Below are 27,045 nucleotides of genomic sequence, written 5' to 3' on the forward strand. Positions count from 1 at the left end.
TGGGAGAGTTTCTGACAAAAGAAGGAAGTAATTTCAATGAAACGGATAATGGGAAGTACATTGAATGAGAAAGAGGATGGAGGGCAGGAAATGCAACAATAAAGTTTAATTAAATTAAAGAACAAGCTCCAGCAGGGAAGTATATGCTGCTTTTTTTTTTTTTTTTCCTAAGAACCAACAGAAAAAGTTTAATGTAGGTTATTGAAGATAAAAAAAATAACCATTGTATATTATATATTGATCTTTGACTCAAAAGCAGTTGTTCTACTGAATACTCCTCCCCCCCCCCCCTTTTTATTTTTTTAACGTTTCACTTTCTGTAACATTTTTGAGGAAACCAAAAGGAGTGTAATACATGGAGGATCTAAAATAGCATCCTCAGAAGTATTACTTATTTTGGGTCATGGAAGCCAATCAATGCCAGAAAGAATAAGGAGGTACCCTTACGAGTAACACATGATTCTGAAACAGGTATTTGAAATAAGAGACCATTCTGATACCAGAAGCCACTTCAAGCTACATCCTGTGTTTACAGCCAGAGATCTTATTATTCGATAACCCTTGAGTTCCTCCAGATCTAAGGGAGAGTAGGTAGGAAGGAGTTAAATACCCAGCATAACTGAAAGAAATCATTGTTTGTTGTAGTTGCTTTTCACATTAGAAATGCAAGTCTATTTAAAAAACGGTCACAAAGTTTTGGATCTTACATTCAAGGCCCCTACAGCATCTACCAAAAATTACTCCTAAATCTTCACCTTTGCGAATCTCTTTCTTAAACCTTAGACCCAATACCCATGTTGCCTTAATAGTGACATAACAGGATCTTGTCCTTAAATTCTTTCATTACACAGTGGTTTGGAGGGAGGCTGGCAGTATGGATGAAACTCATCAAGCTTCATACACCTTCACCTTTTCAATGGAAGGTGCACGCATGGTGTGAAAGAAAAGGACTTTAACTGCTTGTGATGACAGCATGACTTGCATTACCCATGATAATTCCAATACATAAATAAACTGCAAGCAGAATCACACAAAGTGATAGAATAGGAGCTGGTAGGTTGCTTTCTCCCTTGTGGACTTGCCACAAAAGAAAAGAATAAAACAGACATCAGTGTTCAGACCCCAGCACTCCTGCAACTGAGACCCCCACTTAACATTGTCTAGAAGAGGAATAGGTAAGAGCCAGACTTGATACCCAGGACTAAGAGGCATGGAAGCAAACAGTAACTTCTACCAGCTTTGCCTGTCTGCCCTAGGGATTTACTGTGGGAGAGCTGCATTGCTAGTTGCCTGGCAATAGCTAAAAGCTCAGAAAGACAAGTCACTTGAGCTGCAATTTGATTTTGAAATTTACTGAAGACAATATTTTTCCCATATATTTAAAACAATTTACACTCCAAGACTTGCAGTTATAAATGGGGATGGAAATTCAAACTGATTTTAAGATTTGAGTCTGGTCTTGCTTCTTTTTCCTGACATCACCCAAATTTGTATCAGCTTCATTTCGGTAGCAGTATACAGTATGGTATTTTAACTGCCAGCAGTCTGGAGCCAGCACTTAACATACTGAACTGCTGGTCAAACAAAAAATTTAACATTATAATTGAGCTCCTCTCAACAGAGAGCATCACAGACTAGGTTTACAGTGCACCTGACAGAAAATGAGTATTTTGTAGGTCTACTGATTAATTCATAAATAAATATCTATGTGATATAAAGTCACTGTTTCCACTCATGCAACCAAAGGAGCACTACTTACAGAAAGATTACCATACTGTGGTTGAAAGGTAAAGTAGTGGTTAAGAGGATATTCCATATAGACTATTAATCCTTTTACACACACCTAGCTTTTTTACAACTGCTTTCATTACTTTTCTTTAGAGCAGAAGTAACAAATCAACAAACTCCTATGGACTGACCCTTTAGGAGTGTATTACCTGCACCTGCTGCTTGCAAATAGTAGAAATGTTTGGCATATGAAATTTGGAAAAATATTTATATATATATTTGTGTATATATATCTTTCCAAGAAAATACTGGCAGAAAATTTCATATCAATTCTAAATTGTACTAAACAAACTGAAAATAGCTTTTAATTTTACTTGTCAAACTATAAAATTGTCTTAAGTATTTTTCCTTAAAATGAATAAGGAAGGTGACAGAATAATAGAAGATCTACATGTCATAAAGGACATAATGATTACTCTTGAAGATGCTTTAATTTCCATATACTAGAGCATCTAGGAGCTGTAAACAAGTATGGGGACAATGCTGTGCAAGAAGTACACAAAACACCCTGTCACCAAGACAATAGCACTGCCATACAAAATAAAGAAATAACATACCCTTTCTGTACCTCATCATGCGGCTTTTAAGAGTATATATACTCATATTTGTGATTCTTGTGAGAAAAACTAACAACACACATGAATATATGTATTTTTAAGCCTGTGGTGCCAAATTTGAATTGTTGATCACACTGACTTTTCTCTGGCCTCCCACACAACTTGAGAACAATAACTGGCAGCTATATCATAGCCTTTGGCTGTACTTCTATGTCAAGTACCACATCTTGCTTGTTTCTTCATTTGGAAAAATTAACTCTACTTCTCAAAATAAGCTGTTCTACTAAAATGTATACGTTGATTATACTGTATTATATTAAGACATCTGGAATCAGAGAGCATATCTACCTGTATCCCACCAGGTACCCTCTGGCAAATCCATCTTTATATACAGAGCACCAGTACAACATGAAGCAGTATCATCTTGTGACCCAAGGGCAATACAGTTGCCTTGATGTGCGCTGCACCTTTCCAATTAGCTGGAGCACTCCTATACTATTTCTAGTTCCCAGGGTGTTAGTTCCTCATATTGTGCTGTGTGATATTTATTTTAAACCTGATGTGATTTATTACCTTTTCCACAAAAGGGCTGCTCAATGTTCCCCACTACTCAGTCTAAGCGATCTGGCCCAAAAAATCCAATTCTCACTGACAGCTTCAGTTCACAACTCATGTGATTACAGCAAGAATGCTAAGCGCTAACAAACAGGTGTTTAGTGTCTAAACACTATTCAACATAAGAATAGAACTATCCCAAATTAACAGCTACTCTTGAAAGCTTTGGCTTTACTTTCCACAATGGACTCATTCTGCTGCTTCTCCTCAAGTGAGGTGGAGCTAAATGCAGTCCTCCAAGTGAGTTTTTATGACAAGGATTGGTATTTCATTCAGGACACAGGCTCTAAGACTCTAAGATTTAAAAGCAATTTTTTTCCTGAAATAGGACGCAAGTACTGCATTTTATAAGAAATTAAGGGTTAAAAGTTAGCATATGCAGGAAGAAATTGATGTCCTTCATTCAGTTCACTTAGACCATTTCTAGTTAACAAGATCAATGTCATTTTGGAAAACAGAAAAAAACCCAAAATTCTGGAGTTGCAATCTGGGTAAATACAGCCTTTAAAAAAAAAATTAAATTTTTTAAAGGCCTCTGAAAACGTACTCTTCAACTAGCATAAAAAGGGGAAATTGAATATCCTATGTACTCATGTTTCAGAAAGATAAACTGAGTTTTGTGTGAGCAAACAGGCACACCCAGGAATGTTCAGAGATGTGTTCAAGACACTGAGAAACCAACTTACTCAATACACTGTGACAACATGCCAAACCTATTAAGCTATTAGCATATGATTAAACTATAATATCTCTTCCTTTTTCGTGCTGGAATTACCATGATGCACTTCTAATTAGGATCCCTGGATCCTTAAAGTAGATTAAGTGTACATAAAATGCATGCTCTAGGAAAGCCAAAAGGCAGATGTACTAGATCAGATCAAAGCAAAGTCCCTTCTGACTGTCAGTAGAAACGTAAACATTTAAAGCACATATTCCTGGGTCATATAAAAATAAATATTATCTCCTAATACCTGTTAAACTTGAATAGAATTCAAGGACAAATGTCTTTGATTAAATAAATTGGGTATTTTAATTTCTATTAATACGTAATATTTATATTTAATGTTCTATTGTTATAAATGATAAATGGAGTTTCAGCATGCATATAATAAGACACTATTAACTATACCATAACTGTTTTTGTCAGGCAGTAATTTGCATTTAATAATTTCAGTCATTTGTTATTCAGAATTTGTATTTTCCCTTTTGGGCTCTTTTACTCCCCTGTTCCTCCAAGCTTAGGTTACTTTTTTTCAGTGCAGCAAACTGTTGGGATATAATGGTTAAATAATGTGAAATTGCACTGATGCCAGTGAAATAAAAGTGAGTTCTACAAAACCAAGTTCCTTCCCTGAACATAATAACAGTAAATTTCTGGTGTCCTGTAGTGCAATATCCATTAGATTTATTATGTTGCAATTCCCAATCCCACTAGTTCTGCCTGAGGGTGAGTATATTACATTTCATCACAGTTTCATTTTCTCCTACAGATGAGAAATGGGAATGCTATTGCAGTTATGTAGTATGCATGTGTTAAATCTGATCTCTAATAAAATCAAACACATCACAACTCACAGCACTTTAGCACAGTGTCGGCAAAATGAAACACCATCTGTCATCACGTAGAGACTGCCTTGTTGTAACACAAAATCAGACTGCTCAGTGTGAACATTGTTATTTAATAAATGGGTAAATGGAAACTGATAATTATGACCTTATTTATTTTAAATGGCTGGTTAAAGCTACAAAAAATTCATTATAACTTATCAATTAGATGTATGGACATTACACTAACTCCAAGGGCAAATATCCATAAGCCAAGTCAAAATTTTAAATGCATTTAGTGAAAGAGTGAGATAAATATGCGACACATACACTTAAACAAGGACCTGCCAAAATGTATGCTAAAGATAGGAACTGATGAAACAGAAATTCATTGTCTGTACTAATGAGACGATTGTAGTTTCTGATACAAAAACAACTGAAGGCTAAGTTGTTAAAGAATAGTTACTTGTAGCAAGCTGGAAGGTTTAAAAGGAAAATGACATCATACTCTTGTCTGAATGGATTGCAATGCTAAAGGTTAGTCATCATCCCACTAAAAGCTGGACTTCTAGGAGATTCTAGTTTGGCCAGTTTAATTAATATCAGAGTGAAGAATGATGCAACATATTTGCTGTTAGTATGAATTAATTGCCTTAAAGAAAAAAAAGCATTTGTCTGCTAAACTGTTCCTTTCAATTGGCAACAACAGATTAGGATTTCAGGTTTTTAATTACAAGAACCTGGATTTGACAGTTTAAATGCCAGCTTCTAGTTATATAGGTTTAGTTTGCTATTATAACAAAAACCTGAGTCATTTGTCTTCAGAAAGGGATCTTCATGCACAGAATACGTAGTTTTCAAAGAGCTGTTACTGTATCTGCAAAGTCAATAACATGTTCTGACAAAATCTTAATAGTCCCACTGCCCTCATATCATATTTAAAGGACCCATGAGCCTGGTAAAATGTCAACAGAAGTGTCCAATGCAGTAGCACTGACATTGTGTGATGTCTAAGGGAGCAAACAGAATGCCAGTAGAATCTCACATGTTTATGAATATGATAATTTTCTGTGTTCCATTGATATTGTATCATGACTTGAACAACCATTAGGCATTCAGTAGAAATGCACCATACTATCATTTATGATTATTTTGTTGATAGTTGGACTCAGGTTATTAGATTAAACCTAAATATATCACAGAATTTATCATCTGTTCAGTTTCATATTTTGCTTCTTCAAGGCTTTTTTTTTTTTTAAATAGTGTTTCCCTTAAAAAAGATCAATTGAAAAATTCACTCTCCCCTGTCATGAATATGCCATTTTTGGAGCTAGTATGTAAAACAGGTGCAGGCCATACACAGATCCCCGAGGTCCCTTCCAACCTGTGATTCTGTGATTTTTACAGTAAAAATTGGATCCACATGCAGGGTTATATTTTATGTTCCATTGATCAGGATTGCAGTTGCAATTTAAAAAAATTGACAGACCAATAAATATAATCTCAAAGAAAATTCTCAACATTTAGGACGTTAAGAATCAAGGCAGTTATCTCTTCTTTGGCTTGCCCTGTTGCACTTAGGCCTTGAAACACGTGTATGTCGTACAGAAGTACCTATAGGCAAGACCCCAATAAAACTTAGGTGCCAAGTGGTAAAATAAAAACAATAAGTGTCCTTTATCCTGCAAATTCTCAAGGCACTGTATGATATAGTAATTTACCCACCACTGAAATGCAGCCACTTGCAGGGAGAAACACAGCAGCTGTTTAACAGCCCACATTAACACTACACAGCAGTCCAGGACAGGCAGCAAGGAAGAATACCCTATTGAGATGAAAGTGGAAAGAGAAATTACAAAATCTAAATATAATTACCAGGGTTGGATTTGGGCCAGGAAACAGTCACTATAGCATCCTGAATAACCACAATAAGCCTGCAACTTGGTTTTATAGCTCAGCCAGGAGATGGCATCTCAATCAGCCCAGAGCTCTCTGGGACACTGCTTTTAGTGTAGAGCAAAAGGGAAATTAAGGATAGAGTACCAGATTTGTGTGTAGTTGTCATGGTTCTTGTTGACTAAAATTAGATCTTGAACATTAATTTAATGTAGAGTTTTTGTGTTGATTATATCAGATTAGGAAATTATACAATCATATGAGGCTTTTGAGAATACTGAAATATTTTGCACACAGGGAACACTGATATGCTTTCCGTATGTGCTTCATTTATTAAAGCACTTATCCAAGGGAGCCCTTAGAGAAGGAACATCTTTCCAGGGAGACTCTGGAGGTTTGGTTGCTAGGAAGTTACATATCTGCTGTTTTTAATGAGATTTAAAGTATCATCCATTATATATTATTTTCGACATTTAGGATGTTCACCACTATTTGGCTTATTTTGTACTTCATTTTGCATTTCTGGCATGTAATCTCTCTGCATAGAAAACATCTTTTATAAAGAATTCCACAAGAAATTTCAGAGAGATTACATTTCACATTTTTTCCTCAAAAAGAAAGCTAATATAGCTTTTTCCTTTACTGACATGTCTGCTGCAGGCATTCATTCATCAAGAATTTGTTTCTACCAACTTAAAAAAGAAGTAATCTTTGCCCATACCACAGTAACCATTAATGTGGATACTGTGTGCCTTCTATCCATTCTCTTCTGTTGCATATAATAAGAATCATGCTAGCTTTGTTTTCAAAAGAGATTTTTGAAGCCTGCATGTTTTATTTCCCTAAAAATTACAGGTAGTGTTTAAAAAGAATTTTTATAAGAATAAAATACTCAACTCCTCTTACCTTTAAACGTTAAATAAAGGGACAACCATTACACAAAAGAAATTTTAAAACTATTTAGTTTTAACTGTTCATCTTAAGAAAGCAGAGCCAGCTTTTTTACATGGCCTTCTCTTCATTAACATAATAAGCGATGCTAATCAAAGGTCAAAACACGGTAGCAAACTTTTCTGTTGAAATTAGAGACTGATAAGGCAAATTATTATGTCAGTTTTAGTTTAAGAAACTGTTTTGATCTGCAAATAGTTTTCAATAGTTTTCAAAACTGCATATTTAATATTCATCGAAGATGATAGGATGTGGTTTTCACCAGCTATTGTACCAGTATTGGATTTCTATCACGTTTGGATCACATGTAGAAAGAAGTACAGCTATTTCAGTATTCTAAACACAATTGAGAGGTGTGAAAAAGGTAGTTGACCGGTTATAGTACAAGTTGTACAAATATTCAAAGTGCAATAATAGATATTTGAATCACTGTAGTATCACTGCGTAACTATTATTCATCAATCAAATCCTATTACTCTTCTCTCTAGTAGTTCCTGTCCTTCTCCACACTTCCCAAAGAAACTGCAGTTTCTCCTTTCTCTCCATTACCTACTGAGGCTGTAAATTATGTATCTATGTTGCTAAATTATCATTCACGTCTAGTTACCAAGATCTAAAAGCCAAGTGAAGTCTCTGCAACAGGGGCTTAAGTGGGGCTAAATTTCTATGCAATGTGTATGCCTGTACCTTTGCAAGTTCTCAATAAATTGGATTCTTGAGCAAAGCATTACAAAGCATGCAAGCTTTGAGGTGTGCAGCTCAATATACATGAGGCCACATCTTTAAACTATTCTAAACTATTCTAAATACTGTGATTTTCCCAAACTCTCAAAGGAAGTATCTAAGTAAACAACTTGCCAGGTAACTAATGACACTAAGCTGTTTAACTAATGGAAGAAGAGGAAGATGACTGGAACAAGTCCAGCCTAAAGAAATGATGTGCATTAATATTGTTTGCAGATTAACTGTAATGTTATATCTGAAGAAGCCATAAATATTGGACCAGTAATAAATCCTCTAAGGACTGGGGGATTTTGGGGGGGGGGTGTGTTTTGGGTAGGTGGTGGGATTTTTTTGTTCATTTTGTGTTTGTTTGGTGTTTTTTGTTTGGTTTTTTTGTTTGTTTCATTTAGGGTTTGGGGCGGGAGGTTGTTTTTGTTTTTAAACAGATAATACACATATATTTGCATGGAGAGTTTCTTGCTTCATTCCTTTCCATAAAGTCATGCAGAAACATACAGGAATTTCTGTTACTACAGAGCAACTCAGGTGAATCACAATACAAAGCTCAGGAGACCATATCCAGCAATTTAAATGTACTTATCTGTTTAAGATAAAGATGAGACTAAGTGGGGAGCAAAAGTCTCCTCTATGAATTTCAGAAGAAATTTAGATATGAATCATGTAATCCAAAACTATTTCTACAGTTTTGTCCCAGTTCAGGAAAGAATCTGATTTCCAATTAGCAGATTTGTGGTTGAAATTTCCATAAAACACTAGAGTGTGATTTTGTATCCAAGCGGAGAAAATAAAATTCTATAAAGTATTTGCATTATATTTCCACTGAAACATAAACAGAATTCAATCACTTCTAGTCCAATTGTTAAAAAAAAAAAAATACAACCCACCAACCTCCCCCCCCCCCCAAAAAAAAAAAAAACCAACCACCAAACCCAAAAAACACCCAAACAAAAAAACTAGCACTGTGATCTGGCAGCTACCTAGATGCTTCACAGAATTGATCCATTTCTTAATTATAACCTGATAATATCAGACTATAATTATCTGGATCATCCCATTTACCCTTTTCTAAAATATTGGAAGAACACTGTCTTTCTTGCACCCACATGAAATTTCCTCTATGGTACATGACTTACTGAAAATCAAAATTGATCACCCAGAAAGCTTCCCAGCTGGTTTTAAAATTCTGAGCTGATTTTAAGATATCTAGCTTTAGTAGTTGTTCATTATCCTTTGTAGTTCTTCCTTAATCCAAATCAAACTGTATTTCATTATCACCATATGATGAACACATTATCTTTTTCTTCCATAAGCAGAAAAATTCTGATCAACATTAGTTCTATCACTTCCATCTCATAGTGGCTCAATGCCTTTTGTTTGAATTTTGATTATTCCTAATTCATCCTTTCTTATGGCATATAGCTCTGCAGTCTTAGAATCATCTGCCTGTTTGCTTTCCTTATAGTTTCGCAGCCCTTGTCTTCATATTTCTCAGATTATTTGTTATATCTTTATACTTGTTTCACAGCTTAAAGGGAGGTTAATACTGTAGATAGTACTGCCATTTCTCTTGAATGCAGCTTTTGGACATTCTAGAAGAATGTTTTAAGGAAATTCTAATTACAATTCCTTGGTTTAAAGTACATCATTCCCAGTAATTTACCTTACAGCTTTGGGGGGGAATCAATCATTTTGAACCACCAGATGTGCTACCTGCTCGAATTTATGTTGTTTACATGTTGTTTATAGTATCTTATGACAACTTTTGCCTAAGTGACCATATATTTTTCGTTGTCCAACGAGCCGTGTTTTTATATGTTTTAATCAACATGAAGCTAAATATAGATGTGTTTCTTTTTTTGAATGAACACTGAGTTGCTTCAGACTTGTTATGACTTACAGGATTTCCTATTTTCTATGCAGTACATTTCTACTTTATTTACTTACTATTATTATTCACTTTAAAAAGCACACTTGTTTCTTTCACAACCTTGTGAATCTCCCCAACAACTTGCATAAACTTTCGGCATTCACAGAACCCTTTCACAAAGGATTCCATAGCTCAACTATCATAGGAAAAACCTACATTCTAGTGTCTGCCCTTCCTGATCATCTATCTCAAAAACGCATGCAAAACAATATGCAAATCTGATCTTTAAAACTCAGTTTATACCTGGCCTGGAACATATTCCAATGCTGGGCCCTACCTTTCATTTTATAGCAGGTAAGAGGGCACAGACTATAGTATCTACATATTACAACAGCTGAGGTACTAAAAATCTCCTGTTACAAACATCTCGTGGGCAATTTGGTATCTTAATTGCTTGATATGTGACAGGCAGTCAGTATTTCCACTGTTTCATCATCACAGTGAGACGAAAAAACTTTACAGGGTTTTAAACCAGCACCTGCTCCTGCCTCTGCTACAGCACTGAAAAAAACCTGATACAAGTCAAGGAGAATAGGTGAAGTGGCTTTTGATTGTCAGATTTCTGTTTTGTTCTGAGAAACAGAAGCTTAATAAAATTTCATATGAAAAGCTGGCATCAGTTTCACTTACTCTCACTCATAGAGTCATACTCTGCGTTTGCACATGAATTTTTTTTAAGTCCTTGATGAGAAAACTTTCATGGTTATTCCATTAGAGAGACTGTCCATATATCATCCTATCAAGAATTAAGATTAATTTATGTGGGCAATCTCTACAAGTATATTTGTACGTGCAGGTCCCTTGTGCCCTGTTCCCAGAGTTCAACACCGTTCTTCGGCACTGCAGTTTCTATGAAATTACTAGATAAAATCTTAAAGGAAAGTAGCACTAACTCTGCTCATTTCTTCTGAAGTCTCAAAAAAATCACTTTTTCCCCCATGCTGCTGCAATAAAGCATATAAAATATTTTTCTTCTATATAGTGAATAGGAAAGTAGTTGGTTTGGACCACAAGAGTGACAAAAATAACCCAACAGTAAGAACTGCTACAGCGTAAGCCCATCCTTGCTAATGGTGTTTAACTATCTTGAAGATTCTTTTCTCATTATGATTGCTTGTGCTGGAATGCTGAAGCATGCTTAATGCACTTTAAAAACTTCGCACAATACCCTAATTTTAATGCTATGACTATCTACAGTGTTTTCCTCTTCATTTCTAGACTCCGTTAAAATGCTTGATATTACAATGGACAAGTTTATTCTGTGGTTGGAGTTGCATCAAAATGATTTCTACTTTTCGTTGATTCAAATGAGGGAAAATATTATTTTTATTTATTTTCAAAAAATACAGCACTTTAGTGTATGCTTTTATAGGGTAAAACATAGGCAATAGCTCTACAAGTTCGAGAGTACAGGAAATACTGTTGAAAAATATAATATTGTAACTCCACTTTAAAATGTCTGCTTATTTGCAAGTCTAGCTTTTGGAAACTGAAAATCAGGACTATTGGCAAAGCAAAGCTTAATTTAGTAACTTCATGCAGTGTGATTTGCCCCTGAAGTCTTCACATGCTTAATTTTAGAAGTTTAGTGCTAATAGAAGAGGCATAAGACAGTGGAGTCTTCAGAATTCTGCTGATGTTGTCCCCACCATGGATGTGAACGCCACTGAGAGATAAATCCTTAAGTTTCCCCACAATACCCATTTTAGCTATTGGGAATTTCAGGATATTCAAGGATGAGACAGAGTCTTCAACAGGGGCTTGGATTGTTTATAACTACTGTAAAATAAAGAGAACCAAAGATGGCTTATGCGTGACTGAGATGATCTGATGGTCTAGAAGACAAGAATACTAGCATTGTCATTCTTGTACACAAGGCTTCTCTAATAAGCAGCCTTGAGGCAAAAGGAGGTACACAGAATACTGTGACCATATTTTGTCTTTTGAAGACAGATTCAGAATATATAAGCCCAATGCCACCTTACAGTAGAAACACTCAGCAAAACTTAATGAGAATGCAAAAACACTGTATTCTCCAGTCAGTTAAACTGAGATTAATCATAGCATTTATAAACTGATTCCTTCCCTACTCCTTGTAATCTCTCTTTCACACCTGCCTTCTCTACATCTTCTACCTGCTTGCATAGACAAAAAGTCTTCCCTGATGTGGACAAAACGTATCATGGCTTTTTTTTTTTTATTGTTACTGAGGATAAGCTTTTGCAATGAGATGGACACTGCAATAGTCACTAAACTGCGGAGTCAATCTGAAGTCAAGAGGTTGAGCTTTTCAGAGGTATGTCCCAGCACTGATAAAGCTTGGCTGAGCAATACCAGTACCCTATCACTATTCACATTGTGAACTCAGGTTGTTCCCGATAAGCATACTTGTCAGCTGTTATCAATACAGGAAAATCTAGACAAGACATACAGAGTAACTGAAGCCTTGAGGATCAAGACTTACCAGGTCCATATTCTGGGATCAAGAGAGAGAGAATAAGAGCATTTAAGAACATGTAATAAATCTGGCTGTGGGTGGGGAGATTGTTAGCACTGAGTGCTGGTTTCCAGTCACAGGGCAAACTTGAAAAATCTCAGAGTTGCCTTCACTGGAGCTCTGAATGTCAGAGGCAGCTGAATGACCACGTCTGATAAAATAGTAAGAGTCACAAATCACTTAAGAGAAACTGTACACAGTATTCTAACTTAAGGGGGGAAAAGTCTCAGTGGTAACTATGATGAGGTGCGGTTTGTTATTGGTTTCGGGGGTTTCCCCCTCCCCCGCCCCGAAAACCCTCAATTTTCCTTTAAACTTGGAGGCACAGCAATGTGCTTAGGTACAGCTGCTGTTTAAAGCATAACATCCTTCCAATACCAGACTAAATTATGAAACATGATACGATCTGCAAAGTACAAACTAAAATGTATCCCATTGTATTAGAATCTTTCCTTTAAAGTTTAAAGGAAATTTGCCACTCCAGTATTCAGCCTTGGCATTTTAGTATGTTGTTATTTTCTGATTACAATATAAACAGAAGTAAAACTTATTTATGGCTACTGCTATTGTGAACTGTTTCCTATTTAGAACTCCCCAGTGGCAGCAGGAGACAATTGCAAGCATTCATAGAAACATCAACCAACCACCATATGATGTATACAAATTATGCTTTTAATTTGTGCATTCCAGTTTCTTTTTAATTTCAAACTTCATTGTTAAAATAAAATTTAAATGACAGTAACAACTGCTGTCATTGCTTTTTATCCTGTTAGTGTTTCCAAAGCTTGCTCTCACTAACTGTGATATTTGCTTTCTGTCACTTATTTCTCCTGACAAATATGAACTTTGCACTCCTGACACCCTCTAACATATGGAAATATTATATCAATTTAAAAACTGGGAAACTGAAGCTGAAAGAGATATTTAACTAAAAGTCACCCTGACAATCTATATTAGCATCAGAAATTAAACCCAGTGCTCAGAAAACATAGTACAGGCATCATATCAGAACACAGATAAATAAAAAGATAATGCCAAAACCACAAAACCATCCTAGCTGCAAGGTAGAATATTTACTGTTTGACCTGCAGCTCACACACTCCACTGTCACACATAAATCATGTTTCTGCAGTACAGGGAGATTTCACTTGCAATTGCAGCAAAGCCTCATTAAAATGAACTGGCAGACACAGAATATTTCTATCTTACAGAAAATTGGTGAAAAGCCAAGAAAAAATTCCCTGCCTACACTTTTTATTCAAAAATTTTCAACCACTCTAGCTGTAATATTTACGCTATACATATAGAAAGATAGATACATCCAAGCTGTAGAACACAAAGTCAATATCTTTCCCACAAACAACAAAATAAGCCATGTCTTCAGATGCCTGCATGCACTTTTGCACGCTGATTTACAGTTAAACTGCTACCACAGAAAACTGAAATAACAACTCCTGAATCACAACTTACATTTTTCCAACCAGTTTCTTGAAAGGTGGGTATTAAACCCCCTCAGAGGATATTTGATAGAAAGCAAACTGGTTATTTTTGTAAGCTGATAAACTATCTTCCCTCAATTACCAGAAACATGTACTGTACATTTCACTTGGTTCTTTGTTTGGAACTGAGTTAAAGAATACCAACCACAACTACCTTCTTGCATAAGTTTATTACTCAGCAAAACTATTCATTTTCTTCTGGTACCATAATCCCAGCAGCTTTCACAAGCACTAAGTCAGTTTTAATTAAAACAAAGTTGATTATTCCACCAAGGAATGCCTTTTAGCTGAAGTTTTCAGCTTCAATCTGTCCATGGCAGAAAGGGCCCTTTTGAAAAAAAGTGTGCTTCCTTTCTCATAAGAAAACACCTTTTGGGATGAAACTAAAAATTTTGAACAACTGGAAAGCTGACATTGGTGCTCTGTTTTCATTGTGCCTGCAAACATGGTATTGTTTGGGAATTACACACACACAAGGGAAATGGTGGCAGCAGGATGTTGTGAGAAGATGCTATCAATTTGTGGAAGTTTCTTTCCTCTGTGAAGGAGTAACTTCTTTCCCTCTCTGAATGTTGCCAGTTGGAGAAGATCAACATCTGAAACACCACAGACTGCACACTTACATTCTCAAAATAGATCTTAAAATAAATACTTAGTACCCCTTACCATTTTGCTGTCAGAGCAGCCTTCTTAGCCTCCAGCAGATGAAGGGCTCTCAGCTCCCCAGACCTCAGATAAGGATTTGACCACCATGTCAAATCATGTGATTTTTGCAAATGGATTAAAGACATTTCTTGATGGACAAGCTGCATTTTAGAGCATTTCAGCAAAAGTATGTCTTGCGACTACATCTACATAAATTATTCCATATTGTTAAATATTGGCTAATAAACTGAATGGTTGTTTCGTAATCCAAAATATGAAATTTACTGGAGGCTTTTGACAAATGAAAGCAGTTTGAGACTCTGCTGAATATCCAGCCAGTAAGAAACCTGTACATCAGCTATGTTGCTGCTTAGTGATGGAAAAACTGGCATGAATATTTTATGTCCTTAAAGTTCATTTGAGTTGAAGACATGGTACTCGGGGTATGCAGAGTTCAGCTGCTGAATGGCCTTTTTAAAAATAGCCAACACCCTCCTGACAGCAGCTACCATCATGTCTAACATACTGTAAGAGCCAAAAATCAGCAAGCTGCAAGCAAGCTTCCCCCAGAGGAGGGACTTTTGTTTGTGCCCATTGTGCAAAGGCTCTGCAGGAGCCTCCCTATAGTGTCAGCTGTCCTAAACAATTCAAGAAAAATGCACTTACGCTGAAATTAGGAAGAGCTGATTGCGGCTCTCTGTACATCCAAGCAAGAGGGGAGACAGATGACTCAGTCACCACTAGCTAACTCTCGAGTACAGAAAGGGTTCTGGGAAGGTTGCTGTGTTTCAGTCTATGCTGAAGCCTGAAACTACATCTGCACTGCACCTCATACACCACAATCTAGTTCAACGACACCTATACATATTGCAAGACCCTTTTTCTTAAGAACTGAGGAGGGAAGGTTTGCTTGGGTGTTTTCTGTTTGTTTAGGGTTTGTTTGTTTTTTGGGGGTTTTTGGTTTTGATTGGTTTTGGGGTTTTGTTCCTTTAAAGAACCCATTAAAAGAAACCCTAATAAACATTATACTATTTCCAAACCGTCATTCTAATAAACTTAATGGGATCATATCGTAAGTGTCCAGTTTAAATCTGCATACTTCAAGATAATTGTAGGCCAACAAGTGTATTGAATATCTGTCACATTTCCAATAAAACGTGAGTAAGACTAAAAAACTGTGGGCAGGTAAAATTTTATTATCATCTCTATGACAAGAAGAGTGATTGACTGTACAGAGGTTCAGAGTTTGAAGAATGAGAGAAAAAGCAAGAACTAAAATTTCAAACTAGCAAATAGGTGATGAAAGAAATGCTCCAAAAGAGAAGGGGAGACTTTATTATCTGTTACCTTGAGAAAAGAAATCAGTCTTCATCCACCTACAGAGGGGATTTTTAATTCCAGGGAAGTGTTTTGTTTAATTTAATACTCTTAGAAATAAAGGAGGAAAAGTAGGCAAGTAAAGATATCTCTGAGGCCTAGGCACAGGCACTTTACAATTTGGGGGGAGGGAAGGGGAAGACAATGAGAATATTTTGGTATAAGCACAAGAAAAATTGCCATATTCTGTCAAGGAAAAATTTTTCCTCTGCCCTAGTGTTAAACTGTGCTACACTATCTAGGAAAGGGAGGGGTTTGTCTTTCAAAGAGGATTTTAAACAAATTGTGCTGACACCACTATTTCCCTTTATACAATATAAGGGTGGTTTCTAAAGGTATGAATTATTTAATGGTACATTTTTGAGATGTCTGAGATTTTCTTAGATTCTCTAAGTGCAGGATAACAGCTCCAGAAACAAACCGAACTGATGACAGAAACAAAAAAGAGAAGGGAATTTCTTCCTTCTGGACATTGAGGCCTATTAGACATCTTTTCCTAATTTTTGTTAGAACTAAACCAAACTAAAATATCATATACTCACAATAGACATACAAATGAATTTAAATGTCTACAAAAGACAAAATGCCCACAACCTATGTGGGATAGGTTATAAAGTCATGAAAATGAACAATTTGTTCAGAAGCTTTGCAATGAACCAGGGAGCCCGAAGGGTAAAAATCTCTGCAAACTCTGAGTTTGACTGACACCTGTTGGGACCTCTTCCTGTTTTTTATCAGTTTATATTTAATACACTTGTTTTTGAACTAACACAAGATAGAAACATGACTTAATCCCTGTGTTATGTTCCTAGGCAGTATGTCACCTAGTAAATTCATAGCTATACATCACCTTTTGTTTGACACAGAACCCAGGTCATCCTTTCACCTTAAGACAAAATTTGCCTCAGAAAGTAAAAAAAGATCTTTCTGCTCTAGATTCATTAACTCCTTTCCTAATCCCTATACCAGCTTTGGCACTGGCACAGAAGTGAATGGTCCCCAGCAATGTTACTGTTCAAAACTTAGTTTCTCTTAAACTGTTCATTGTAATACTTCACCACCCAAGAATAACGAACTTAATTACACACCTGCCTAAGGCAGCTGTGTAACTTATAACTCTGCAGTTAAGAGATGAGGCATGTTGTTATTTACTGGACATGTGAAAACACTCACAGTGTTGAAACACTTACAGCTTGAAATATGCAGAACTCATCTGCTCAGTTCAAATTTAATACTCAGACCAGGTTCATCCAAGTTCCTCTAAAGACTGACTCACCATGCTCATAAGAACTACAGGACATATGCAGTAATCCATGGTATGAGATGAAGCAAGGTAAAAATAGAACAGTTTCCACCACATTATTTTCCTGCAGGATCCCAATGACCCATTTAGTGTATGCTGTCTTCAGCAATCAGAGAAAGAGGAACCTGTTTCAATATTTTATTCTCCTCATTCATTGCAGAAGCCCATACACTTTTTACTTCACACCGTATAAACCCTGCACTGATTACAGAAGTATTAATTTTGTAGTCATCTTTCCCATATAATTCATAAACCAAGTACCAGAATACCTGAAAAGCTCCAAAGCAATAATTTTTCAAACGCCTTCATTTTACGTACAAGAAAAGCAAGACAAAGAAAAGCAACTTGCCTTAAGACAACAGCAAATCAGTGGTGGACTAAAGGTTACATCTTAAGACCACCTTACTCCCGAATCCAATATTCACTGATCTAGACTGTAATGAAGGACAAGGAATTAACAGCTTCTACATACTTCATATTTATAAGTACTTACCATTCCACTAGTCAAGATATAGCTTTCTTAAGTGATACCTGCCCGAATTTGCAGAACCTGCAATATCCAATCTGTGCAAATTTAGCCTCCGTGAAGACGAACATGGAACTCAACTTCCATAAAAGCAATCAGCGGCATTAAGAATGATGAGGATAATGCTACCAATACTTCCAGTGAATCATACATTTGCAGCCCATTCTAAAACCAGTAAATGGGCTAAATAAAGAGTTTATATTTTCCTTCATGCTCCTTGAAATTAAGGGAAAGCAGATCCAAATGACCCCAGTTAATTTTTGTGCTGTGTCAGGAAAGAGCGAAGCTACATTTGTAAATCCCAGAGAGAAAGCTAAGCATGAGGATCTCGGAGATAATGGGAATATCTGGATTGTATTGAAGGGCATTAGAGAGCAATTATGATCATATTTCAGCCATTATTTGAATTTACTATATTTAATAGGTGGAATTTGGAAAGGAGTTGTATATAGTGAGGACCTAAGCAGTATGAAAAGAACCATGCTTAAATGACATAAAAAGAAAATCTAGTGAAGATAATTTCAGGAGAAAAATTCTGAAAGAATGCAAACAGGGCTGGGTGAAATATAATCAAATATCATACTGAACAAAGTGGACAATATGGAGAAAAAAGTTCTCAGAGAAAGAGAAACATACACTTTAGAGCAATAATTGTGCTAGGATAACATCCAAAATATCCAGAGAGTAAACAATGAAACACAAACTATAAAAGGAAGAGGCAGCAATTGAGATACAAAACCAGCATGAATATTTAAAAAAAAAAAAAAAGAGGGTGCACAGAACACGTTGAAAGATTATAACTAAAGAAAACAGTTGAAAGGCCAATAGTATACATAGTTAAGACTAAGAACAAAATACCATTCAATTACTGCACATGAAAACCAAGAGATCTGCACAGCAGACGGAACTACCACAGAACTGCCACAGGAAAGAAAATAATAATTTATTGAAACAATAATTATAGATTACTAAAAACCTCAAATTAATTTTTTAATCAATGTCCATAAAGGAGCTCCACAAAGGAACTGGTAGATACATATGACTTCCAGACAACAAGGAGGAAGCGCAGAGGTCTTGAGACAACCAGAAAAATATAGAACAACAACTTGGAAAAGAGAAAAGTCACATAAAACATACACAAATTAACCTAGAAGGATAGAAAGAACTTTTATAACTATCTGGTATAAAACTTTCCACTGGTTAGATTAGAGCTAGTTATAACATGAAAAACACTTATTGTACACTGTCCCCTTTTCAACTTAAAGTCCAGAAGTATCTGACTTCTTTCTTTTCTTGCCTTATTAACCAGGGCTAACTTACATGCTTTCAGGATAGATCATTTAAAAATTACTGATGAAAAAGTAACCAAAAATTAGGAAATCAAAATAATATGTCTAAACAAATAATGAAATTGCAATCTTGAGCCAACAAGCTGAGTTTACCTTCAGGAGTAAAAACGGAAGGGGAAGAACCACCTGAAAAAAACTAGATTTTAATTGAGGAGAGACAGCAGAAGGAATTTAAGTTGCATGAATTTTAGAAAGGTCACTAAGTCTCTGCTTTCTCCTCCATTTTCCCTTTCTGCCCTTCTTTCAGTCTTATATTTCCCTCTGCACCACACAATTGAAAAGAGCATTTGGTCCGAAGTCATTAAGTATGGTATTGGGGTGAGCCACATATGTGGATAGGGAACTGGCTTAAATGTCACAGACAGAAGCTGTTTATGAGACAGGGCAGTTTGGGAGAAAAGGATTAGTGGAATGCCATAAGAATCAGTATTAGGCCAATTTTTGTTCATTTTATATATCGCTGACCTAGGACATGAAATATGTATGAAGGTGAAGAAATTTGCTGATGAAACAAAACCAGAGAATAGAGCTTGTAAAGACAAAAAGAGAATGGCAATAAAATTCTGAATGACAAATAGACTGGGATCACAGGCTGATACTGTTAGTGGTTTCACTGGCATCTGCAATTCATTGTAAAGAATGATAAGGCTATTAGATGACACAGAGGAAAAAAAAAAAAAGGTAGTGTTCTCTCAATGTCCATATGCCACAAAACATTTAATAGGAGTTGACTATGGTCCTGGTACTGGAAAGAACTCCAAGACTATCTGCACAAGGATTAACAGTATTTAAATTAATAAGGTGAGAGAGATTCTAGTATACATATAGTAAACAAAAGTAAGACTTTGAATAAATCATTCTAATACTACACAGGGGACTTGAAGCCACATTTGGAATGCAACCATAGTTCTTATCCCTTTAGTAAAAGACTATTCTAAGAGTGAAGATATTAAAAGGGCAATCAAAATGTTACAGAAACTCTAAAACTTAGTCCACAAAAGGAGCGAGCAGCTAGTATTCTTAGAAAAAAGATCCTAGGTGATTAAAACCTTTTTGAAATAAACAGAATATTGAGAATGTAAGGGAAAGAATATATCCACCTAGAGTGAAGGAAGTATAGTGAGTTGAAGGGAATTTAGGAAAGATATTTGCCTCAATAAATCTATTTACTCATTACATAAAGCAGAGAGAGAAAAACGTAAGTATCATGATGACCAGCATTAATAGAATGGCTCTATTAAGTGATGGTCAGAAGCACTAGATGTCATGCAGCAGTACTGCTGTATCAAAAGTAGTTTCATATCATACTATACGGGTGACCTGGCAGATGATGGTCAGCAGCACAGCTACCCAAAAAAAAAAAAATTGAGAGATCAGAATTACTAGCTTACCTACTCCTACTACATGCTTGTCTAAGCCCATATTAATGGCATAGATACTCCATGAACAAGGCCCTATTAATGAGTTTTTGAAATTGCAAGAAATTACGACTCAGATAACATACCTTGTCACAGCACATCCTTTCATACCATACATTATTCCACAAGAACTACACAATATGCCAGGTCACCGCTTGTCCCCTCAGCTTACTGGCTTTCTTTCCAAGATATCCTTGGTTCTTTATCCAGGTCTGACTGAACTCTTCTTGGAAATCAGCAAAGATTCTTACCAACTTCAGAGGAAAATAGGTTGACCCTCAGTTGTTCATGCATATTCTCAAGATATGCAATATCTTCAGAATTACTGCATGGCATGAATGTGTTAAGGGACCAGATTTATAAAACATTGTATGATTTCTGTTGCAAGGCTGCTAAACTTTTTTTTAAATCTCCTATTTTCATAGCCTGAATAGTCTTTTCATACCGGCCTTAGTAACTACCAAAACCAGCTTAATATTATTAGAATATTATCAACTTTCATTACGTTTAATTTGAAAAGCTGACAAGAGATAATTTTAAATACATTTTCACCAAAATTAAAATCAGAAATTATAAAATTAATCCTAGAAGTGTCAGTTGTAATGTAATTTCAGTCTCCTTAAAGTAACTATTAACCACTACAACAGATCAGACACACCACGACCCCACCCCTACATAAGAAATTTTGTTGTACTCATAAGGAACAAGAATATTTTGCTACTGTTGATTCTCATTTATATTGCAGTTCTCTTATGTATCTTACACAATTACAATGTTATTTAACAAGTTATTTACCGTAATGCATTCTTTTCTATATAAAGTTTGGATTTCCAAGTGAGAATTATAAATATTATGTATCTGATAATCAGAATCATGTGATAATATCTTTTATCATTATCACTTGCTTTGCAAGAAAATAATTTAAATTGGTAGAGGATCACAGCTCTAGTTAGTGGAATGGATGAGGTCCTTCTAAAGAATGCATTTCCTGTGCATTTATACTCTTTAGCATGGCCATGACTATATTACACATGCACCTAAAACAGGAATTAAGAGAAGACTTCCTTACAATCTAGAGTAATTTCCACTGACTTTATATTAACATAAATGACTTCATAAGCTCCAAAGGTTTGGAGATTCAGCATTTAAATAGGCTGGGATTTGTCCTTGTGTAAACTTTTAAAAATGCTGCCTAATGTGTCTGCAGGGAGAATGCATCACTATTGATAGCAAATAATTTTATACATATGTTTGCTTACAGGCAAGCAAAAGCCTAAGAGACTAGAGTGGAGCATAGTGATACAGACCAGACTTGTCAAAAACTAATTCACTAGTTTTTGATCAGGAAGTAGGTGACAACTGATGACTTTATGCAAGCTGTTCCCAAAGGCATCATGAGATGCCAAATAAAGTACAAAAGGAACATTTAAAAAAAAAATAGAGTGTGTGCTCTGAAAACCTTTGCAGTTTTAACACAGGTGTTATTTTTGTATTTTAAGTTTTCCTTACAGTTTACTTACAGTTCCTGCAAGACAACAAAAAGCTTTTCATTCTATTGCAGCAGATCCTTAACTGATTAAGTCATTTCCCTGACTCTCTGCCTGTATATGTCATCACATATTTTAAATGCCTATCACCATTGATATCAAATTCAAAGTATTCATTATCTGAACAATTTCTAAATAGACAAAGTTACCTTCATATTTGTCTTAAGTCTTTAAAAAACCCCACCCTAATACCCTAGTATCTGCCTTTAAGTTCCTCCCTTTACCTGCTGCTCCTGCTGTCTTGTCTTTCCTCTCTCCATAAGCAATAATAGCATCTCAGTAACACTCTCACCCTTTTCTGTACCATGCCAGATGCAGGGGGAGTCATGAAAGATTGCAAAACCTGCTGCCCTCTTTAGGTGCAACCTCAGGCTGCCAAGAGATACATTTTCCTTTGTCCCACTTCACCAACCTTGAACCACAAGACTGGATCTGGACTGAAGGAGACAGAAGTTCATTGCTCCACTGCCTTATCGCTTTCTACAGAAATCACAGCAGCACTTCCTTTTTCCCTGTCCTCATATTGTTGCTGGCTGATCTTACAGCTTGTTTTCCTCCAATTTCTTTAACAGGCTTCTCTTGATATCAAACCAGCAAACCCCTGATGGCACAGCTGTTTCCTTTCACTCCTTAAATCATCCACAAGTTCTTCTACAAATAACTTATGTCATATGTTCTTGAAACTTTTTTTGGTTTGTGGCTTGTTGCATCACCTCAGAAAAGAAAAATTCTTAGATAAAGCAAGTTATTTTTTCCTTCTTTTTAGGGAGCAAAAAATATATTTTGTAAGCTTAAGGATGACTTCACAAGATACCATTTAATCCTCTATATTAGAAAGAACTAGCACAAATCTGTTTTATATTACAGTTACAAGAAGATTGTCACCTTTTAACAGAAATTCAAGTTTTACCTAGAATTCACCACATATTACAAGAACGATCTGCCACCTGGAAAGTGGCTTGCATTACAAATATGGTCCACAGTGCTGCAGGACTAAAACTTAACACCTCCAAAACGACAATATTAACCCCAATGCTAAAAGTGACACCAGAGAAAAGTAAGCAGTACCTGAGAGATGAAAAGTAGGAGAAAAGAAAAAAGAAAAAAAATCCCCACTGAAACATGTTCATTTACTGATTATTTTGCACCATTTCCAGAGATAATCCTGATGTCAGTGTTAACTAGTCAACTAGCTATTAGTAAGCTGGAAGCAATTTTAGCTACTTTCAGTATTTTTGATGAACTAGTGATTCAGTATGCTAGTGAGTGATGAATTTCAGTGGTTTCAGAATGAATCCTATAGTATATTATACATGTCATAACAATCCCACACTCTCCAGACGTTAGTAGTCATGGAATATATCACACAGTTTGACAACCAAATCTCTCAACAAGATCTACGTTTATCTCCTATGACCTACAAAGCAACTCTTATCACAACAAATGGAGCAAGCCCAGCACATCTCAATGTAAAGACAGATTGAGACAAATCTATCTACTTTAAGGAACAGCCTCAGAGGACTATCAAAGTAATCTAAAGATATATGTGGTCTCCCACAGCAAGATTTTTAAATCTATCTTAACTCAAACTAGTATGTTCACAGCGGGGCGGGGGGAGGGGGGGGAAGAAAAAAAAGCCTGAGAAGTGCCAGGAGCTAATTAGCAAACACATAACATCTGAGGTCTTACATTCCATGTACTAAATAGCACCCTAACAGCGGGTTATGGTCAACTGTAGTTTCTGCCAGAAGTAACCAAGGAAACCACTTATCTAAGTGCATATATGGGGAGAGGTAGCAGTGGAAATGGACTCAAATCCAAACTCAGAAAACTTGGAGAGCTAGCTGCAACAAGCCTCCAAAAGATGCAGCTGTTTGGAGAAACAAATTATACATATTTATTGAAACAATTTTTGGTCTAAAAATCACAGTGAAGATGGAGCAGCTTCTCATACAGTACTAAGAATAGGATAGCAGTCAATACGGATCATGAGACAGAGGTGTGGTAATCCAGAGCACGTCAAGATTCATGTTTTGGTAAATTGTGAATCTTTGATAAGTCTTGTTTACGCGGTCTGAAAGACTTAGTAACACTTAGGCAAATAGCGTCAAATAGTCAGCAGCTATGTCTATACTAGTCTGAAAGATCAGCTTTTTGGAGAGGTTATAGACAGAGCGAACATCTGCTTCTACATCCACCTAGAGAACACAAAAAACCAGCCTGTTCAATTCTGTCTGCTAGCATGGTAATCCATTGGGTATGCACAGTCTCATATTCTGGACAGCAGACTCCAGTTGCCACCACAAAGGCTTCTGCCTCAGAAGGATGGGTGTGATATTGAGAGCAGCCTCACAAGAGATATTTTAAATATGGGGCTGAGACAGGTCAGAAATCTTTAAGCAACAGCAATTACAGGATGACTTTTTGTTTATTTGCAGTACTGCACTGCAAGCTTTCTTTGCAGATCTCCAAATGGCAACAGGGTATTTTAATAACCTCAAAAATTAATACTATAGATGCCTTTTTAGAGTTAACCTTGAAAACTACCCAGAAATTTTGTTGATATAGAGTACTTACATCACCAAAACATGATCCAAATTCTTTAAAGTCAAGACATCCATAACCCCCTGTATTATTTTCTCTACATGTTTTATAGAGCATTAACTGCTACCAGTTCGTTTGGAAGATATAAATTATTAGGTTTATTTTACAAAATTGTATATAGTACCTATCTCCATCCATGCTCAAGTACCACCACTGGCAACTGAAAATATTCTGATAGTTTTCCATAGGAATTTGAGGATGTCTAGATGAAAGGATCATTCACCAATGAGAATTTAGCATCTATCTGCCTTTAAAAAGACCAAGGTTGTCTTGATTAACAGGAATTCCTTATCACTGACATATGAAGGCTATTAATGAGTAGCTCAGGGCAGAACCCGCAGAAAGAGTTGCAAGATTGTTTTTCTTAATGTTGACTACAGTACTTTTTTGGTCAGTTCTTTCTTAGATTGCCATTGTTACTTTATTAATCTACATTAAAAAATTATTTAAAACTTCCAGATTACTCTGAATTAATTTGTATGTGTATAAATAATATACTAGTGGCAGAATATAGACTGAAATACTGTTTAAATGTTCTGATGCCTGTTTGGAAATGAGTAATTTAAATCAGCCACTGTATGACTGATTGCACCATAAGTAGATTTTGGTTGGGTGGGTCTTTTGTGGGTTTGTTTGAGGGGTTTTTTTTTTTGTTGAGGTGTTTGGGGTTTTTTTTATTTAGCTTAAAAAAATTAGAAATAAGTTACAACACTGCAGCTATATTGGAACAGAGAGGAGAAAGAGAGATGTCTCTGTGCAAATTCACAAGCAGAGGGAACACCTTTCAACAACTTAAAACCCAGCTGCACAGCTAATCTGCCAAAACATAGAGTTATTTTCTTTTAAAAAGAAAAATTAATAAAAAATACTCCATTTTACATACAGCCATACATGACCATCTCCCAACTTCTACATGCCTGATAGTTTGGAATGGGATGCTACTGTCTCTGTGCATTTATTTATTTAGATGAAGTGGAAAAAAGTCAAATCACAACAAAGATGGAGTGGAAATCTGTGTGGATCTATGTGTAATTCAAGAGGCAATGCCACAGACAGGAAGAGAGATATTGATGTAGCAGAAGAAGAATGAAGGAAGATGGTTGCAAATATATTTCTGGAGGGTAAGGGGAAAGACACTGAGATTGCTCATTTTTTGGCCTAATGAATAAATCATTTTAGCTTCCTCCCCCCTTGTGCACCTGCTGCTTTGAAAGGCCCCTTCCACAACCAACAACTGAACAGCAAATGCTGCACAATGACTCAAATGTTGCTGGAGCTATGCCAGCAAAAATTACCACTCTTCAAACAAGATAAACATCGTATTACTTCATTACCCTTTTAAAACATATGCAAATTAAATCCATTATTCTTTTTTCTTACAGAAATGAAGTTCCTTTGGCTGGAATTCAAAGGCTCCCTTTGTCATCGTTGACCATGAATGGATGAACTTCATGTAGATGATGCCCATTTCCCATCTTTGAATCAAACATTAATACCATTTGACAGTAATAAATAACATTTATCACAATAGGGATCTACTAATGATTTTCCCACTAAGCTGGCTCATCAGAACCTATCAGCTGACAACTGCATAAATGAGATTAGCATAACAGCTGCCTATGACAAATGTATCTAAATCATTTTTAATGCCAGCTAGCTCTTTGATCTCCCTATCACATTGTTGCCAAAACTAAATTCATTTCTTCAAGATACATGTTGTTTATTACAGATACATGTGTATATCCCACACTATTATGTACTCTAGAGATTTCAGTAATTAAAAGAATTAAAAACACTGATTGGATACTGCCACTATAATGTAAACTTGCAACACTGCACTTCAGAGTACCATTCCACTGCAGGCTTAATTTCCCCCTCCCCCGAATTGTAGGATTCAGTGTTTAATAGCTGTGTGTTTCTCTGGCACAAAATACATGTTTTAATGTAAATACATGTATTAACTTCTCTTTGTGACTATTGCTTACAGAAGCATCATTTTCATAAGATTTAAACTAATTCCCAATAACATGGGACTTGATACTATGCACATATCAAAGCAATGAATCATTGTGTTTGTATAAATGCAAAAGTGATAGGGAAAGGAAAACGCCCTGATAGAGTAAATTGTTTGTGTTTTAATTATTATTACAAGCAAGGCCAATGAAACTGTCATACAGACTCATGAAACCGATTTCAGACTAAACTCAAAGCCAACAGCTCTTGTTGCACCTCTAGAAAAACATTTTTAAAAGAACTC

General features: G+C 35.9%; 1 long non-coding RNA gene across 1 annotated transcript in view; it reads left to right on the forward strand.

Moving 5' to 3' along the window:
• Positions 1 to 26,737, forward strand: part of LOC142061065 (uncharacterized) — a 129,072-nt gene extending 102,335 nt beyond the window's left edge. Inside the window, exons 6-7 of the long non-coding RNA XR_012662044.1 lie at positions 25,756 to 25,909; positions 26,171 to 26,737. This is a non-coding gene — a long non-coding RNA (uncharacterized LOC142061065). The remainder of the gene's footprint in view (positions 1 to 25,755; positions 25,910 to 26,170) is intronic.
• The last annotated feature ends 308 nt before the right edge of the window (positions 26,738 to 27,045 follow it).

This window comes from Phalacrocorax aristotelis, chromosome 8, assembly GCF_949628215.1.
Source record: "Phalacrocorax aristotelis chromosome 8, bGulAri2.1, whole genome shotgun sequence".
Taxonomy (NCBI): Eukaryota; Metazoa; Chordata; class Aves; order Suliformes; family Phalacrocoracidae; genus Phalacrocorax; species Phalacrocorax aristotelis.